General features: G+C 42.5%; 1 protein-coding gene across 4 annotated transcripts in view; it reads left to right on the top strand.

Annotated features, from left to right (window-relative positions):
- The window catches only part of nck2b (NCK adaptor protein 2b), a 37,960-nt gene that overhangs the window by 6,344 nt on the left and 13,348 nt on the right, over positions 1-18,268 (top strand). Inside the window, exons 2-3 of one of the 4 annotated variants that reach the window (XM_031558599.2) lie at positions 1,370-1,446; positions 6,397-6,545. The gene's annotated coding sequence lies outside the window, so the exon portion shown is untranslated. Of the gene's footprint in view, positions 1-1,369; positions 1,516-6,396; positions 6,546-18,268 lie in introns of those variants that run through there. The other 3 variants (XM_031558602.2, XM_031558601.2, XM_031558598.2) reach the window with 3 other exon arrangements.

Here is an 18,268-nt window from a genome sequence, read left to right as displayed (position 1 = left end):
ATGTGTGTGCAGAGTTGGGAAGTAACTAGGTACATGGAATGGAGTTACATAATTAAATGACAAAATAAATGTAATTGTAATCTATTACACTTCCTGAAAAAATATGTATGCCCTAATTAAATTACACTTACTAATCAAAATGTTGCTGATTACAAATGGGGCTACGTCTGAATATAGGCTTTATATTTTTTGGAAAAGACATCAAAGCTTATATGTAGAAAATAACATTCATTCTGTTGCTTTGCATCTTTTCCCCATCTAGACAGGCTCCATTCATTTGGCAGTATGCACTCAAATTGTGGACGTTGCTTTTTATTGGTTCACTTGTTTGAATTCGCACCGCCTCTCTGCCAAGTAATCAAGTAATCAAATGTAATCAAATGTAATATGTTACATTACTTTAATTAGGTAATTCAAATAGATACATTATTTATGACATTTAACAGAGTAACTAGTAATGTGTAACCTATAATAATTCAAAAGGAACCTTCCCAGCCGTGTGTGTGTGTGTGTGTGTCTCTCTCTCTCTCTGTGTGTGTGTGTGTGTGTGTGTGTGTGTGTTTCTGTTTGAATGAAAGAAAATGAGTTTCATGCATGTGAGGGAGAAAGTGTGTAACCTGTAGTGCTGAGACATCCCAGAAAGGACACTTTATTGCTAGGAAACACTTGGCATTAAACCAGCTAAAACTGGTATTTGGTTTTTGGTACACCTAGACCAGGTTTTCTTAGTCCTGACCTGCATTTCTTCTATCTGTAGCTACTCCAAGCGCACCTGATTGAAATCAGTGTGATTGAAATGGCCTTCATTAGCTGCATGGTGTGTTCAAATAGGGTTTGCCAGGAAGGATAAGATGGAAAATGGAAAAAGACGGAGTCAAGAACCATTGACCAGGGTTGTGTAGGGTCATTGGGATATTACCACACAGCCTAGGTTATCGCTTTCACGATGAGCACATTACACAGCAACTTTACAAAGGCATGAATGAGGACCCCTCACCTTTTCAGAACTCCCCTTCTTTATCCTTTAATAAAACAGGAGCTCCAGCTTATGTGCACGCCATGCTATGCATACACGCGATGAAAAGGCATGCAAGCCTTGATATAACACTAATGCGTGCTCCACATGTCATGTTTCAGAGTCAGGCATGCGTGCTAGAGACACCATTTTGCTAAAAAGCAACTGGTAACAGGGCTGGCTTTGCCTCTTAAAGTCACCTGCCACTGGATATCCCTCTGTTTTGTTGGATTGTGCACAGCTACTATTTTCTCTTCTTAACAAGGCATTGGATTTAAACACTCAATTCAACAATTTAACAATTGAAACACTCAAATCAGTCTCCCATTCATTTAGACTTCATTCCCCCCACAGGCGCTGAGATGTCAGTGATGAGGCCCAGTGAAACTAGTGGGTGACCAGACCAACCTCTCAGCCTTAAGGATTCCAGCGTGAGTTCAGCAACAGCTGGGTCTCCATCCAACTCATTTGCATAGTTTAGTGCATTAATAAAAAGAAATGTGAGTCTGTTCAAATTTCCAACCGCTGTGTTATGCAAATTAAAAATGGACACACTCCTAATCAAGGGAGGAGTTTGGACAGATGGGTGCGAGACTTGTCAAGGCAACTTTAACAGAAACAAGTAAAAAAATATCAACAAAAGGCGATTTAATATACCCGGTCCCATCAACTGTGTGTGTGGATCAGGAGTTAATAAACCCCACTCTAGAAAAACGATTTCTTATTCAACGTATGCAAATTTCCACCCAGGATTTCCTGTTCAAATGTAAAAGATTCGCATTCAAATGTTGGATGGAAGCACAGCTATTGTCAGTCAGGGATTGATGTTAGCATTTAGTTGTTTGTCTGTTTGCCTGTTGCTTAACTTAGGTTGTTACGAGTGAATTCAAGATACTGCTGGAAGAGCTACTTGGTGGTCACTTGTAGTCTGTGATCCCAGTTACCACTGGAACTTGGTGCCTTCCTGCAGAGTAGCTGATAAAAACTGAGGTAGATGCTCTCTCTGGTTGTAAAAGATGCCAAGACGTGTATCTTTAAGAGGAGGAATGGTAATCTGGGTGTCCTGGCCCAGATTGTTACTAGCTGGGTTTCCATCCAACTCATTCGTATATTTTAAGCGCCTTTGCGAAAATTCATTCCGCTTTGTTATGTGTTTTAAAGATGGATACTCCTAATCAAAGGAGGAGTTGTGAACAGCTGTGGGTTCAAAACTTTAACAAAAACGTAATAAAATCTCAACAAATGCAATTTGATGCGAATAAACCTCTTTCCCAATTCTTGGTGGCATTATATCCTATTTGAATCAGGAGTTAATCCTGGCTCTGAACAGCTGCAATGTGTGTGGAGTGTTCTGCCACTAAAGTGTCTGCTGTCACATCATCCAGGAGAGTGCCATACTTTAGTGGAGCTGAATTGATTTCCCCTCCCGTAGGTGTAAAGTGCAGTGGGCTATATACAAAGTGCTGTTATCACACGTTCATTTTTTTTAGTTTTTTTGTTGTTTGTTTATTTTATTCGTCTAAGGCTATGTAATAAACCTACTGTGTGCAAAAGTGAGGGTAAAATTAGATTTTATGTGTGAAATTCAATTTAAATGAAAGAATCCAATGTGTCTCTAATATTCTCCCTTTCTGGAGGAGAGATGGCTGTCCCTGTTCACTCACTCTTGTGCTGGTTTGCTCCTCTCTGGCCTGTTGAAGCTTATTAATGATTCAACAAGCTATGGGGAGTGTCTGTTAGTTGGGCTTATATCTCTTCCTCGGTTCTCACACACACACACACACACACACACACACACACACACACACACACACACACACACACACACACACACACACAGTACTTGTCTGCCCATTGTCACGAGTCCACTGGATGAGACATGAGGGATGAAGACACCAGTATCAGGCTGGAAACTTTTCCTTTTTTTGTACTTGCATTCTAACAATGGTCTCCTCCATTTGTTCCATTTCAACATTTCATTCCATTTGAAAAGGTTGTCTGTAGAATAGAATTAATCAGCATTTGAAACAAACCCTCCTACGCCCCTAATCTTCTTGTATCAACATGATTTCAGTCTTTTACTGATTTTTGTATAGCAAAGGTTTTTTTTTTTTTTTTTTTTTTTTTCAAGGATTTCTTTCCCCTGAAGAAATCCTTGACTTAACTGGTTTCTGTCTCCATTGTCTTGTAGCCTAATCCTTAGCCTAAATCTTCACTGTTGTGTCCATCTGCAGGGAAATGACTTTTAGTGGCTGAGGTCTGACACAGTAGCCACGGTAGTAGCGATGAGCAATTAGCGTCCACCAGTGCCTCGTGTGGGGGCGCCAGCTGTGGGGGACGCACCGTGGGGGACGGCACTGCACCCCTCTGCCTGCCCATTCATTCCACCGCGCAGCGCTGTCCCTTTGGGTGGCCACGCTGCCAACAGCCCTCTTCATTGTTCCTCTTCACAGCTCTCCGGCTCCTTACGGCCCTGAAAAGGCTTTCCTCCTCACAGAGAAATGCTTTCAGCCGCTGTGCGCTGCTTTCTGGTTTTTACATGTCATGTCTTTTCACTGGACCGCTGCTCAGTCAGGCACAAGGGGGATTCCTGCTAAATGCTCCGTCTCTCAGCAGCCACAGTGAGAGCTGACCCAACACAAAGCTTGAGCCGTCACATTGGAAGTGAAGTGAAGTGGGGCTGCATGGCAGGAAGCAGATGTTTCATCTCAGATGACATGAGACTGGCGGTGGGAGAAGAGTGAGGAGTAGCAACGCTTTGGAGCCATCCACGAACTTGGCTTGACAGTAGAGCTGTCGAATATGATCAGAAGAGTTATGAGGATATGTTTGTCATATTATTCAATATTGGCCAAGTGGGTGTTGGTGTTTCATCTGTCTGCAGGCACTCGTGACATTAGACAACAAAAACACTCTCTGATGTCTACAATGGGAACTAGTGTAGTGTTGAAATGACTTAAAGACTCCGGGCCCTAGTTTGGGGGCCAAAACAGCTGGTGGAGATGGCAGCACATGGGCACTGTTGGACAGAACAGGACATGTCTCAGAGCAGGTGGTAAAGGTGTGCTCAAAGGCAAGTGGGCAGAGCCGGGCCGAAGTTAATTAGTTCGTTAGTGAAAGGTTTTGTTAAAGCCGATCAATAGCGTTGTCGAGCAGAAGACGTCAGCTCTATATTCTATGGAAGTTATTTGATTGGAAACCCGGGTTTTCTTAGTACAGGCTACTTCCACTCCTTTCCCCCAAAACCGTAGCCTGTGTATGGGGTGGTGATGCCAATGAATTATCTGCTTTTACTGCATATTAGGTTTGTCTCAGGTATCTATAGTATTCAATGAAATGTTAACCTTTACATGGCTTTTTTACTTCTAATTATTCTGGGAACAAACTGTAGGCTATGGAACAGGAAATGGAAAGCCTGTTTAGCTGTGCATTGGATCAACAGGAGAGAGTGGACATATAAAGGTATTCAATTACATAACACAAGGCTACTGGTGACTGTATGCGTATATTTATTGATGACATGGATATCCCAGAGACAGGGAAAGAAGCTAAAGTGTGAGATGCAAGAGCAGCAGTGACCTGTAGCCTTAATGAATGGGGAATGCAGGAGATATGGGAGGTTGAAAGCTATGTTTCTCTTCATGAATGTGAGCACCTTTCTCTCTCTTCCTCACCTGTCTCTTTCTGCATTCCGCTGTAGTTCTTTTGGTGGGAATTAGCTGGTGTGGCACAGCATTTCTTCTGCCTAAGTCCCATTAGGCATAGTGCACCACTCTTCCAATAAAAGGAACACAATCATTTTTGCCAGATAGATAAATAAGACTTGGGCAGAGATGGTTTGTGATTTGCGCTTGCAAATGTTCCCTCTCAGAGAAGAATGTGTTTAATGGTTATTTGAAGTCAGTCGTAGCCATTTTTTGTAGTGGTAGTCTTAATCATAAATTGAGTACATTAATCATAAATTACCATAAGCATCATTGATCTCCAACATGATATGTCCAACATGTTGTGATCGATAGCCTTAATCTGAAAATATCCTATCAACGCTCTTTATTTTAGTGGCTGGGTAGCACACCAGTGCTTTTGAGGAAGGTACCACTACTTGGGTTCAATTAATGTAGGTTCATCTAAACTAAGTCTAAACCCCGGCATCTCAATATGACAATTACTTTGACTCTAAAATCTTGAATCTTGATCTTGTCAGTTTATCAATGTGATTATGAAAAAGGTGTGATTGTTATTGTCATAATAGTAGTTATTGTTAAATCACTCAGGCTGTATTAACAGTGGGCTTTATCCGGCTGGATAGAGACAGAGACCAGTGAATGACATCCATGTTTCAGTTGCTGTACTTGGCATCTATGAAAATACAGGAGAAGTGTCTTCATATTCTAGTCATACTTTCTGTGGAATAACTATTCCATGTTTAGAGATGGAAAAGAGGAAATCTCTTAAAGGCTCTCTCTCCACAGAACTTTCTAGAATATCGCTCCCCTGCATTCCAAGTAGCTAGTTTCCCCTGAAGCGTGTTGCAGTGCTATTTTTATCCCTGTGGCTGGCAGGCAGCAATGTGGTGCAAACTTCCACCGGACAAGGGCCACAAAAAGGCCACAGAGTTTATTTATTTATTTGTTTGTTTGTTTACGTTTCATCCAGTTCTCGGGTGGATGCTACTGTCTTATCAGGCAGATAGGCAGCTAATTGATCATATTAAGTTTGCCGTTCCATCATTGGTCTTCTGAGTTCCGGTAGTTCCTTCTGTCGCTTTTCGTTGGATGTTCTTTCAAATAGGGTTTTCTGTGGTAAAGAAGGACATATTAGATGGGCAATGCCTTAGTTTAAATTTACCTTGGAATGACTGTTTTGCCCTTTTCTTTGACCAGGAATTCTCAAACATATTGGTCTTTTCTGCTCTTTGTCCCTGTAGGCCTGATACTTCAGAGTCATAATCATCATATTCATTTAGACTGCCTGGAGGAAACTGCTCTTTTGCCTCTGTTGTGTCCTCTGTGACTTTTTTCTGACTAAGACTGCCCATGGAGGATGGGGCGGTGTTATTCAGTCATGTCCAATCGTATCACTGCCTCTGTCTCATCTCTGATACTTCACAGAAGCAGATATGTTGTCCAAAGGCTTCAGACTCTGTATCATCAGTTCTTTGAACAGAATCATTTATTCTAGCCTGATTGGGGAATGTCATTGGTCTTTTGGCTTAAGGATCCTTATTAGAGACTGGTTCCCCCAGATCCTCCCCTTGTGTGTGTGTGTGTGTGTGTGTGTGTGTGTTTGATGCACTGATTGAATAGGACTTGGTTGTATGGAGATGTCCCTCCAGCTGTTGTGTTGACCTTTGCCCTCCCTCCTCCCTCTTCCTGCTCCAGGTCTTCTCCCGTGGGCCAGTGAAGCAGAGAGAGAGCAGAGCCGATGAGAACGAGCTGAGCATCCTGCTTGGGCTAGTTCATCTCCGATCATCGCTCCACGAGTCATCCTACAAGTGAAAGGGTTCAGTGTGATCGGCAGAGTTCAGTAGGTAGGAATTGGTTTCATGTCTTTTTTTTTTATGTTTGATTGAGAGCCTTAGAAAACATCTACAATATGACTGGCATTTGCTTAGTAGCCAGTTTCATGTTTGATGGAAAGTGAAAAGGCGGGGCAGGGAGGGGAGCTGGAGCTGGAGGTTGAGGAGAACACATCCCACATCAGGACCAGCAGCTCTCAGGAGGTGAATGTGCCTACTGCAGTGATGGGCTTCTTTTCCTTCGGTCACTTTCTGAGACACAGCTCGCATATGGGGAACTAAATGCATGTGTCTAAGTCACTGAAAAACCTACATCAAGCCTTTGCAAGCCAGCAGCGATTGGGCAGGAGAGTAGCCCAGCTCCCCCCAAGTCATGAGCAATATAACCCACGGCCCATCACTGCCCCCTCATAGTCCACACATTACCAATCCCTTTCCCATTGGATTCATTCTTCCAGGTTCTAGGTAAGATGCTACAGTATGTAAGAAGGATCCGTGACCAAACAAACACATTTTCAATGAAACACATGAAATTTGAAGCAAATACAATGTTGTGAATTTGCAAGGTGAACACTGGGACTTGGATGTTGAAAATAAGGCATAATGTTAAATAAAAAATGGCAGATTACTAAATGTGTCATATATGCTTTTACAGTTACACATGTTAGACAGTAGGGAAACAGAATCACAGGTTGGAAGTCACCTGACAGGAATCGTGATGGCACAGTCTGCCTGCCTCTTATGGGATGAGCACTACAACATGACAGCTAAAGATGGAAGAAGGTCATTGAGAGCCGTTAAGTGTCTCACGGACTGTTCTTACACACACGCACACGCATACATGCTCTCACTCAAGCCATTGAGTGGACTAACGGGCATCTGTTACTAGATTGAGTGTGTATGTGTGCGTGCATGTGTGTTAGAGGGGAAAATGGCCACGCCTGCAGTCCAACTGATCTTCTAATGCAAATGTACAAACCAAGCACATCACAGCAGGGCCTGAGGCCCACAGCTACCCCCCATCTCCCCCCATCATCTCCCCCACCAGCACACAGAGCTAGGCAGAGGGAGGATGCACACTGGCTGAAAATGGTGGTTGTAATGTTGTCTGATGTTTAAGGGCAATGCTGACAAATGCTTGTTGTTGAGCTGTTTGGATGCGATAAGTGAATGATCTTTGCTCTGGAACACTCCTTGGACCTGCTGGAGCTCAGTGCTCCTTTAGCTCATCTCATAGAGCAAGGCAGGTAAATACCAAAGTCACAGGTTACATGGAGTTCCTAAAAGCATCTTGTAAATGAATGAATTTGAATATAAAATGTAATGAATGGTATACTAGCCCAAAGGTCAGCAGCTTGACTTTGTCATGCATGTTAATGTTTCCATGCAGTTCTGTGTGTTCAGTACAGCTCTTACTGCTAGACCCCTAGCCTGGGCGGATGGTCTTGTCTTGATGAAGATTTTAATAATGTGCACTCAGGAGTGTTTGGCCATCTATTAGTGGCACTTATGCTTTAACAAAGAAACATTTGTATCTAGATCCAAATATCGGTTACAAAATTGTAGTAAGGTTGTGATCTTGTACATCATCTTATAGTCTTCATCATCTGGCCTGGTTTGCCCTGCTGAAAGCGTAGTCTTCTCAGATGGTTTTTAATTCCTTTCATGAAGGGTCGTTGTGAGGTTTCAGTCTCATCTCATTTCATCACACAACCACCTCAGAACAAATCATCTAATATTGTATATGAGTAGAGAGGCATTCTACTTTGAGCAATAGTACTGAATAAAGATAAGTGAAAATGTCAATTAGGCCATCTTTCATCTTACATCTAGTCCTAAAGTGTCTAAGAATGCAGCGTATGCCTTGAACACCATAAGAGAAAGCTCTACATGCCATCAAATGTAAATGTTCTTTTCTTCTGTTCTATTTGCTGCCATTGCTATCAGTGTTGCTCCTGCTTAATGGAGTACTGCTCACTTCCTAAAGGTGCAGTCCGCAGTTCTAATCCCTGTACCCATACTGCCTGGTGTTAGCAGCAGGTGTAGGATCAAAAGGATGCGGTTTAACAGAGGACGCAGACTTATTAGTCCTTGGTTAGTAAAAGGATGCGGGTTAACAGAGGACGCAGACTTATTAGTCCTGGGTTAGTAAAAGGATGCGGGTTAACAGAGGACGCAGACTTATTAGTCCTGGGTTAGTTAAAGGATGCGGGTTAACAGAGGACGCAGACTTATTAGTCCTGGGTTAGTTAAAGGATGCGGGTGAATGATCCGAGTGAATCAGGACTCATCGATGTAATGGTACACATAGTGTGTATTGCCAGTCCATTCATCATTACAACTGTGTAGTGAAATGGTTTTGAATAAATGGTTATAGCATGGGTTTTGTTTAATTAAAATAATAAAAAAAAATTGATTATTTAATTTTCCTGCATTGATGCAAAATCTTTCACATTAGCATCGCAATGCATCATTGCAAAGATTATTTTCCACCAGAAGTAGTCTTCGTTTTGACAGTTGATTTGTCTGTTGTTGCTACAAGCTCTGCAGAATTAGCATGTGTTTAAATAGCGCCACAGATATGTGACTGACATGACATTTCTGACGTTGATTTTCTGAATTTGTGCATCTTTGTTCAGCTTTTGCCCGGCTGTGATACTGGCACTGCGTTAGCTCCAGTTCAGCCAGAAAACATGAATCTCTGTTGGTCATGCCAGCTGATTAGACTGCCCTGTCGGCTACATGGAGTCAGTTCTGTTCTATGTTCAATTCCGTTGCCTCGCGAGTTTGTCTGTGTGTGTTGCTTGTTCTGAGACCTAATTCATGTTGACCGTGAGTGCTGTGGGCAGTGTGTAATCAGTGTGTGAGATCCAGGGTCGTGCATTGTGTTGAGTCCACGCTCGCCTCATTAAGCACTTGGCCAAGTCCACCACTAGGGTCAGGAGGGTCATAGTCACATGACTGCTGCTCCGAGTGTGGCCTATCACCTGACCAGGCATGGAGTTGTGTTACACTGCCTTCATAGTCTCGGTTTTTTGTATGAAAGCTCATGTTATTTTATGGTGAATGTCAGAATTACTGATTATTGAGCTAAATAACTTACTAGTGAGGCTGTGATGGGAAGTGGCTCACAGATATTTAGTTGGTTAGATGTGTTCTGATCTATTTCATGAGTTGGGCAGGAAAATGGATTGTGGACTGTGTTCCATATTTGCTTTCAGAAAAAGGAGGAATGTCTGCACTTGGTATGTTTTTGCTCTCAAAAATCTTTAGTATGCATCGTCTCACCCTCAAGTATTCATGAGGCAAACACCTGGTTTAAGATCTAAGGGTTGAAGTGTTGCATGGTTTGTTGAACAAAAAAATCTTCAAACTTTTTCTGGTTTACCTTTACCTGTGTCCAGCACCTGGTTACAACTTGGGCTCACAAAATCTTCTCTAGCCTTACCCAGTCTCGTGTCGAAAAATCCGTTTGCCAAGAATGTATTTGTTTGGAGTGGGACTGTCTAGCCCATCGCTGTCTGATCCATCTTCCGTTAGGAGGTGTTTGACTTGATTTCTTGGAGATGGATAAGAGATGGAACAATACGCTGTAACTGCATATAACTTGTAAAGCCATCAGCTCCCCTGATTTCTCTGCTAACCCCATTTTTCATAGCACACTATGAAAACTGACCCAAGGCCAATAGCTAAGGATGTAATGATGTGCCTGTTCAATTCCAAGTCATGCCAAGGTGACGATGGGCCTTAAGGCTAAGAGAAGTAATCATTCTATCCCTGTGGAGGGTCATTAGGAGCAGGCTGCCCACAGAGTGGCTCACATGGCTGGTCCCTTCATCTCTCAAGCCTCCGCTCTTAGAATTTCATCTTCATGTCCTTTAGTGGCAGGCGAAGTATATGGAGTTCTTCATTTGTTCTAAAACCGTTCTGTTTACGATGTTAAAATGTCTTTCTCTAACTTAAGCAGAGAACGAATAGGTGTGTGAGTGGCTTTGATTTCCACTTGAATTGCCTCTTTTTAAAATGAATCCTAAATGAATTTAAGGCGCTTATCTCTGACACTCTGTATCCTGCAGGTTTATCTGAGAACTGACTTGTTTATTCAGTTTGATGAATGCATTGCTTAAAGATAGGTGGTACTGAGTGAAGAATGGATGAGCGGGAAACTTTCAACGTTGAGGGTGATTTGGAGGTCACTAACAACCAACCCCCTCTTCTCCAACTCTTTTCATTATCAATGAGTGATTGCGCTGGCTCTTCTGATTGGCTGTGACTGCTGTGTTGTCTGTGCTGAGACTGCTAATGCTACTTGAAAGGCAGGCGCTGACGCTGCTGAGGCGCGTCAGATGAAAGGCATGGAGATGAGTGGGGAGGCAAACACAGAGCCGGAGTGTGAGGGCTGTCAGCTCGTCACCCATGGCAACAGCAATTAATGTCAGTCACTTGACTTTTGTGCTATCACCGCTGCTCTCTTTCTTTGTTTTCCACTTCATCTCCACGGTGGGAGATGTGTCTTCTTCATATGAGGTTTTCTGGTGGGTTCTTCACAGCTTCTCCCCTTGTGTTGTCACACTGCTGTTTGGTCATCATCTGTCGTCACACATCTGTCCTCTGCACACAAGCGTCCTTGTTCACGCGCAGAACTGAACGCACCCAGGAAGCTCTGTCTTTGGTAGCCCATCAGAGAGAGATGAGACTGACACAACATGATGGTACTGAGGTGCACATTCACATCCCAGGGTATAGGGCCAGTTATAAGTCTACTTTGTGGCCATTAATGATGCAATCCACAACGAAAGATTGTTGATATTTGAGCTCAACAACCAATCAACCCCCCTCCTATCCGTGCTCCTGGAGCAATCAACATGATTGGCTTGACTTGTTTCTGGTTGGTCCAATCCACTCACCATTGACAGAGCCAGGGCTGTGTACAAACACCAGACAGCAAGAGGACTGTGGGGAGCAATTTGTTGAATTTGACAAAAAGTCTTAAGACCTAGTTTGTGTTTATTGAGTTGAAGACAGAAGACACTAAATCCAAACTACCTACCAATCTTCTACACTACACTTGTCTCACGGTTAGACCAGAATGATATAATTAGTCAAATTAGATATAAATAGTATAATTCAAGTCTGGCACCAATACGTCACTTTATGAAGGCTGACTTATTAGACATGTTTAGGATCAATACTATCATGTCTTTATAGCTGATGACTGAAATTTGAAAATTATCTTTGGTCAAAAGAATTTCAGATTTAAATTTAAATTACATTTTAACCTAATTATATGAGGCTATGTCAGGCAGAGTTTATGCTTGGCCTTAAATGAGGGCCGTCATAGTTTATCAATGAAGCATCTAGTTCTGGTTCAGAAATGTTCGATTAAAAAGAGTGGACAATTTGTGTTTAACATTTTAGTTTGCCTTTTTACAGTATTTGGCAGTTTTACAATATGAGGCCAATTGACAGAATGCAATGCATAGTAAAATAAGTTAAAATAGTAAGTAAAAAATGGTGTGTATTGAACCATTGAGGCATTGTGAGGCAATAGACTTTAATAAGTTGCTAGACAAAGAGATTGTGTGTTTAGACCTATAATGTTGTCCTGTAAATGCATTAATTTAGACCTTTAATGCAGTCCTATAAATGCATTAATTTAGACCTTTAATGTAGTCCTATAAATGCATTAATTTAGACCTTTAATGTAGTCCTGTAAATGCATTAATTTAGACCTTTAATGTAGTCCTGTAAATGCATTAATTGTACATTTCATTTTCATGACTGATTCAGTTACAGTCTGTGTGTATCAGTAAATGAAGTGGTGATGTCAGTGAGAGGGTGTTGACAGCCAGTCCCTCAATGAAAGCGGAGAGGTTTGTATCGGCGTTTGGACAGAGAAGGTTCATAAATAACAGGAAGAGATGAATTTGGGGCGGACATCTCCTGTTTTGACAGCTGTGTTTGACCTGAATGTTAAACACATCTCGCTCTGTCAGGAACACTCTTGTGCAGTGTTCAGTCATGTATGTGTGTTGTCTGATGGTCCCTCCTTCTGTGTGAAGGGTCCAGTAGCTGGAGGCCTTTTGGACTCTGATGGTTGGTGATGTAGATGGAGACTCCACCAGCCCAGGCCATGAGACTGGCTGTAGTGAGGGGGGGCCTGGGCATCAGGCTCTCTGCTGGAGTAGCTCAGCGATAACCTGTGCAAATGTTTCACGCCATTCAATGCCTTTTTCATGATTTCATGTCCTTCAAACTCCAGTGATGGTAAAAAAAGAAAAAGATCAGTTCACTGTAGCAAGGTGTTCTAAGCTCAAATGTTATTAAGATTATTGTGTGTCCTTTGCTGATTGATGTACTTGGCTCTGGTCTCCATGAGCTGATCCAGGGTCAGCTGAGAACTTGAGGCCTGCTGCTGTGCCACTCTTTCCACTGCGGCTCCCCTGACACTCGGCTCTCTGGGAGAATGAGCAGCAGTAACTTGGCCTGATATGTTAAACGGGTTCCGAGGCAATGTTCCGTCCCCAGTGAATAAAAAGCGTGGGATTGCAGCTCGATGTGAAGTGGATGGAGAGGGGGAGGGAGAGGGGGAGGCGCAGAGGGGGGGGGGGGGGGGGGGTAAGAACCTTCTCTCTCTCTCTACTGGCTCGGGGGAAAGCGTTTGTGAATTTGTACAAGGTCACCCGGTGCAATTCCGATTTGGTCTCTGGAAGTGCGGCTTTCCAAAATACCCAGCATTCCTTTCCTTACAAGCATGGAGCGCCATGACCAGGCGTTTCTGGCGAGGAAGATTAAGCTGAATGGGTGGTGACGTAAGCAACACACGCAAACTCATCAGAGCCTGCTGATGCTGGAGCAGGTTTGGCCTGATCTGATCCTGTGTCAGCTACTTTTAGTGAGGCTGCTGATTATTGCTCACTATTACTGTTCCACAGTCTGCTACTAGAAATAGGCAAAGTTATATTACTGACCTTTAACACAATATTTTGAATTATTGACTATATTTATTCATTTCACATAATCGATTTCAGAGGTCCAACCCACCCAAACCTTCACCTCCTTCCACCCACAGGGGAAGAGTAAGGCAGAGGGAAAGAAAATAGGTATAAAACACTCTTTGGAGTGTATAAAGATGACACTGTTTTGAGTATATAAAGATGACACTGTTTAGATTATATAAAGATGACACTGTTTGGAAAGATGACACTCTTTGGAGTATATAAAGATGACACTGTTTGGAAAGATGACACTCTTTGGAGTATATAAAGATGACACTGTTTGGAAAGATGACACTGTTTGGAAAGATGACACTCTTTGGAGTATTTAAAGATGACACTGTTTGGAATATATAAAGATGACACTGTTTAGAGTAAGATGACCCTGTTTGGAGTGTATAAAGATGACCCTGTTTGGAGTATATAAAGATGACCCTGTTTGGAGTATATAAAGATGACACTGTTTGGAATATATAAAGATGACACTGTTTGGAGTATATAAAGATGACACTGTTTGGAGTATATAAAGATGACCCTGTTTGGAGTATATAAAGATGACACTGTTTGGAATATATAAAGATGACACTGTTTGGAGTATATAAAGATGACACTGTTTAAAGATGACACTGTTTGGAGTATATAAAGATGACACTGTTTGGAGTATATAAAGATGACACTGTTTTGAGTATATAAAGATGACCCTGTTTGGATCTGTGCTGCTTTTGCTCCTGCACCTGCCTCTGCTACACTGGGAGCTGCTGCTGCTGCTGCTGCCTCTTCCTCTCCCTCAGCACACATTGAGATACTTCTTTGAGAGTGTTTTCATTTCACAAAGCCGAAGCTTAGGGAGCAGTATCGTTACCTGGATGTTGGATGTGGAAGGAGGAGGGGGAGAGGCAGGGGCAGAGGCAGGGGCTTGTGCGGTCTCGCAGGATTACAACACAGTTGTGAAACTCAAACGCAGCATGCTTTTAATTGAAAATTGATGCCATGAAGTACATTCAAATTCAAATTAAAAACTCAAATATGAATTTAGAAATAGTTAGAGAAATGTTCTCCTGGAAAAAGGGCACTTATCAAGTCAGATAGCAAAGGGGCAGGTGTCTGAGCACCACCTGGGGTCTATCTGCGTGCGTGCCTATGTTTGAATCTAGTATGAATCTGCATGTCCTCGCACTGTTGACTGCAATTGTAATTTCAGGTCAAATTAACTCATTATTGAAGCTTATGCATGTATTGCCATTTCATGCTAAATGCTAACGTTGGCTCTTCCTCATCCTCATGTTGTATTCTCCTGAAATATTTTTGAATTCTCATATCTGCTAAATGCATGAAAAATGACTAGTCTAACCAAAGCTAAAGTTAGTCTGTGTCTTTCTAAGAGCTAGAGCTCGAAGAGAGAACAAATGAAAATCTGTCTTATATTTAGCCACGACCATTTAGATTGGTCTTGGACAAAAAGGTGTGTGAGTGTTTGTGAGAGTATGTGAGGTCCCACTTGAACTTGAACTTGAACTTGAAGCAGCACTGTTGTAATACATCAAGCTGTAGGCGGCGTTCCTCACCTCAGTGCCATTTCAATTACAGCCCAACTCCTCCACTGGTAGATAGTTTCACCAGTCTGGAGACTGAGACTTAGTTTTCTCCTTCTCCTCCATTTTCCCGTCCTTCACATTGACATTTGTTTTACAGTAACACTAAAGTTTTGTTGTCTTAACCTAAAACATTACATAAAGATTCATTATCTTCTAGATTATTCCAAACCTTATGTGGTACTGCAAAAGTGTGTTTGAGCGTGCATGTCAGCAACATCATTCTGAGATTGGTCATGTGATGGCCTGCCGTACCTCCTGCTTTTGACAATTCCAATAAGCAGGCAGATGGAAGTGTTTGTACGACACTGGTCTTAATGATCTCTTCTCCTGTGCTGTATTGGAGGCAGTCTATTTACTCAAAGCTGCTTTTCCTCTTGTCTGTTTTCATCTGCCTTTCTTCTTCATTTCTGCCTTTCTTTTTTCATCAATATTCTTCCTTCTCCATGTCTTTCTTCATCCTCTCTTCATCTCACACCACTCTCTGTCCTCCTCCTCTTCCTCGTTTCCGTCAGGGGTCATGCCTTTCCCAGCTATTGGCCTGCAGGAAGCCGTGGTCACATGACTGGCCTGGTCAAGAGGCCAGCAAACTGACACCACAGAGAGAATAAGCATAAGCAGATGCTGCTTTGGGAACACATACACACATATAGACACATACACACACACACACACACGTACACACATACACACGCATACACACATACACACATACACACGCATACACACATACACACATACACACACATACTCTCACACACGCAAACACACACGCATGCACGCACACACACACATACACACATACACTCACACACGCAAACACACACATAAACACACACACACACACACACACACACACACACACATACATACACTCAAACACACACACACACATACACTCACACACGCACACACACACACAAACACACACACACACACACACACACACACACACACAATGATGGTAAAGTATTTTGTAACTGGAAGTTGATCAGAGTTATTGTAGTTTTTATTTGTATTTAATCATACAGAACAGGACAAAGTGGTATAGCAACCACAGTGCAAATTGAGGGGGAAAACGAAGCTGATTTGACCAATTGACCAATTCTATTTCGATTTTGTTTGTGTTGCATTGTTCATTCAAGTTCTTATGGTTTTTCTTTATGGTTTTTATTTTTATTTCAGTTTAGGAAATAATTTTTTCACTGCTAGTTTTAGTCTTAGTTTTAATGAACTATATGGAGCTGATATGACGACCCACCCAATATCTCACATCCCCTGTCTTCCTTATCGGTTTAGAATCACACACATACTCACACACACACATAGCTGGAAGGGCACATGTTTAGGCTTCTGTTGAGGAACTAGAGCACGTCACACAAACACAAGATCGTAACATAATTGCTAATAGGAAAGTCATGCCTGGTAGTTCCTCTAGTGTTTTGTTTAGGGGTTTCCCCTAGAGACTCATATCTGTCTTTAAACCTTTAGGTTAGAACTCACCAGTAGGCTCCCTAAACACCCACATCAGTGTATGCGCTTTTGGTTAGGCATCACTGCTTTTGAGCAGCTGTTGAATTTCATACTTCAGTTGGCCGTTTTAATGCTTTGCTGGTGAAGTTAGGGTTGGTGTTTTGTACGTGTGTGTGGGAGATGTCTGAGGTACACAACAGGCTTGTTTCTCCTCAAAGCCACGTGAGGTGGACGCCCCATGGTGGATCTGAGACCTGTTGGGAATTGTGAGTGGCCCAATTTAAGCTGCACTGGCATGTCTTGGTATTTGTGCAGGTCTGTGACTCCTATATATATATATATACATATATATATATATATATACATATGCAGCAGCAGAAAGAGAGTGAGTAGCACTTATCAGTGTGCATGAATGTAGACTGTGTAGTCTTCTTGATCATGTTGAGTGCACATGGGGTTTAGTTGACTCAATAGGAGACGAGGGGAATGGCATGGGCAGGAAGTGTTTAGGTGTAACTGAAACTGTTTAGGCACAGGCAGCGTAAAAGAAGAGTGATCCTGTTACTGCATTCCAGAGATGGACACACACACACACACACACACACACACACACACACTACATTTACACTACACTTACACTACACTTACACTACACTTACACCATGTATCCTAAGCAGGGTAAGTGATGGCCCTGACTTAGACTATAGGCAAACTACTACATGTACCTTGAAATGAATAAGCAATGAAGTGTCATCAGGTGTACAGTTCCAACCATGATCCCAGTGTAGAGGTACCAGGTGGCATTGGTGACGAGCACTGGCATGATTTGCCAAGGGCAGACCCAATTCTTTCTGCAGATAATGAAATGTGCTATCTGTCAATACTGGTTGGTTGCCTTCATTTAAATTCCATGGCATCTTTGCTGCCTTTTGGGTAAGATCCACTACTGCTCATGATGACTGCAATTCTGAGTTGGCAGTGTGTGGTGTCCTTAAGCTGTGTGTGTGTGTGGGTGTGTGTCTGTGTGTCTGTGTGTCTATGTGTGTGTGTCTGTGTCTGTGTCTGTGTCTGTGTGTGTGTGTGCGTGTGCGTGTGCGTGTGTCTGTGTGTGTGTGTGTCTGTGTCTGTGTGTGTGTGTGTGTGTGTGTGTGTCAGTGTGTGTGTGTGTGTGTGTGGCTTGTGTCAGGCTGATTGTACAGAGGGCTGTTGACAGAGATGCCTGGCTCTTGGCGGTAGGAACAAGACACCTGTGGAAATGTGTCTGCTGGATGATCTCATTTCCACCCCAGTAAAGCAAGAGGTGATATGAACTCCAGCTTTGGTCCTCAAACGGCACTGCAGAATTGTAAAGGCCTCCTTCTGTCGTGCCTTCATGCCATGCATTCTTGGATTCCATATTACCCCCCGAGTGCACACACACACACACACACACACACACACACACACACACACACACACACACACACACAGTCACTAACAGTCACCCACACCCAACAGTTGTTCTGCAATATGTTTATTCTCTCGTGATCCTTTTCAGTGTTGAACAGTCGCACAAGCAACATTTTCAGTGATTTATATTGTTCAAATGGACTGGTGTCTTATTTTTAATGTAGTTTTTTGCATTGGTTAAATTAGCAGAACATTGTTCTTCCATTCATGTATGCTTTCTGGAGAT

Source organism: Clupea harengus, chromosome 21, assembly GCF_900700415.2.
Source record: "Clupea harengus chromosome 21, Ch_v2.0.2, whole genome shotgun sequence".
NCBI classification, from domain to species: Eukaryota; Metazoa; Chordata; class Actinopteri; order Clupeiformes; family Clupeidae; genus Clupea; species Clupea harengus.
Note: the sequence above shows the minus strand (reverse complement) of the source record. Positions and strands in the feature narration are given on the sequence as shown.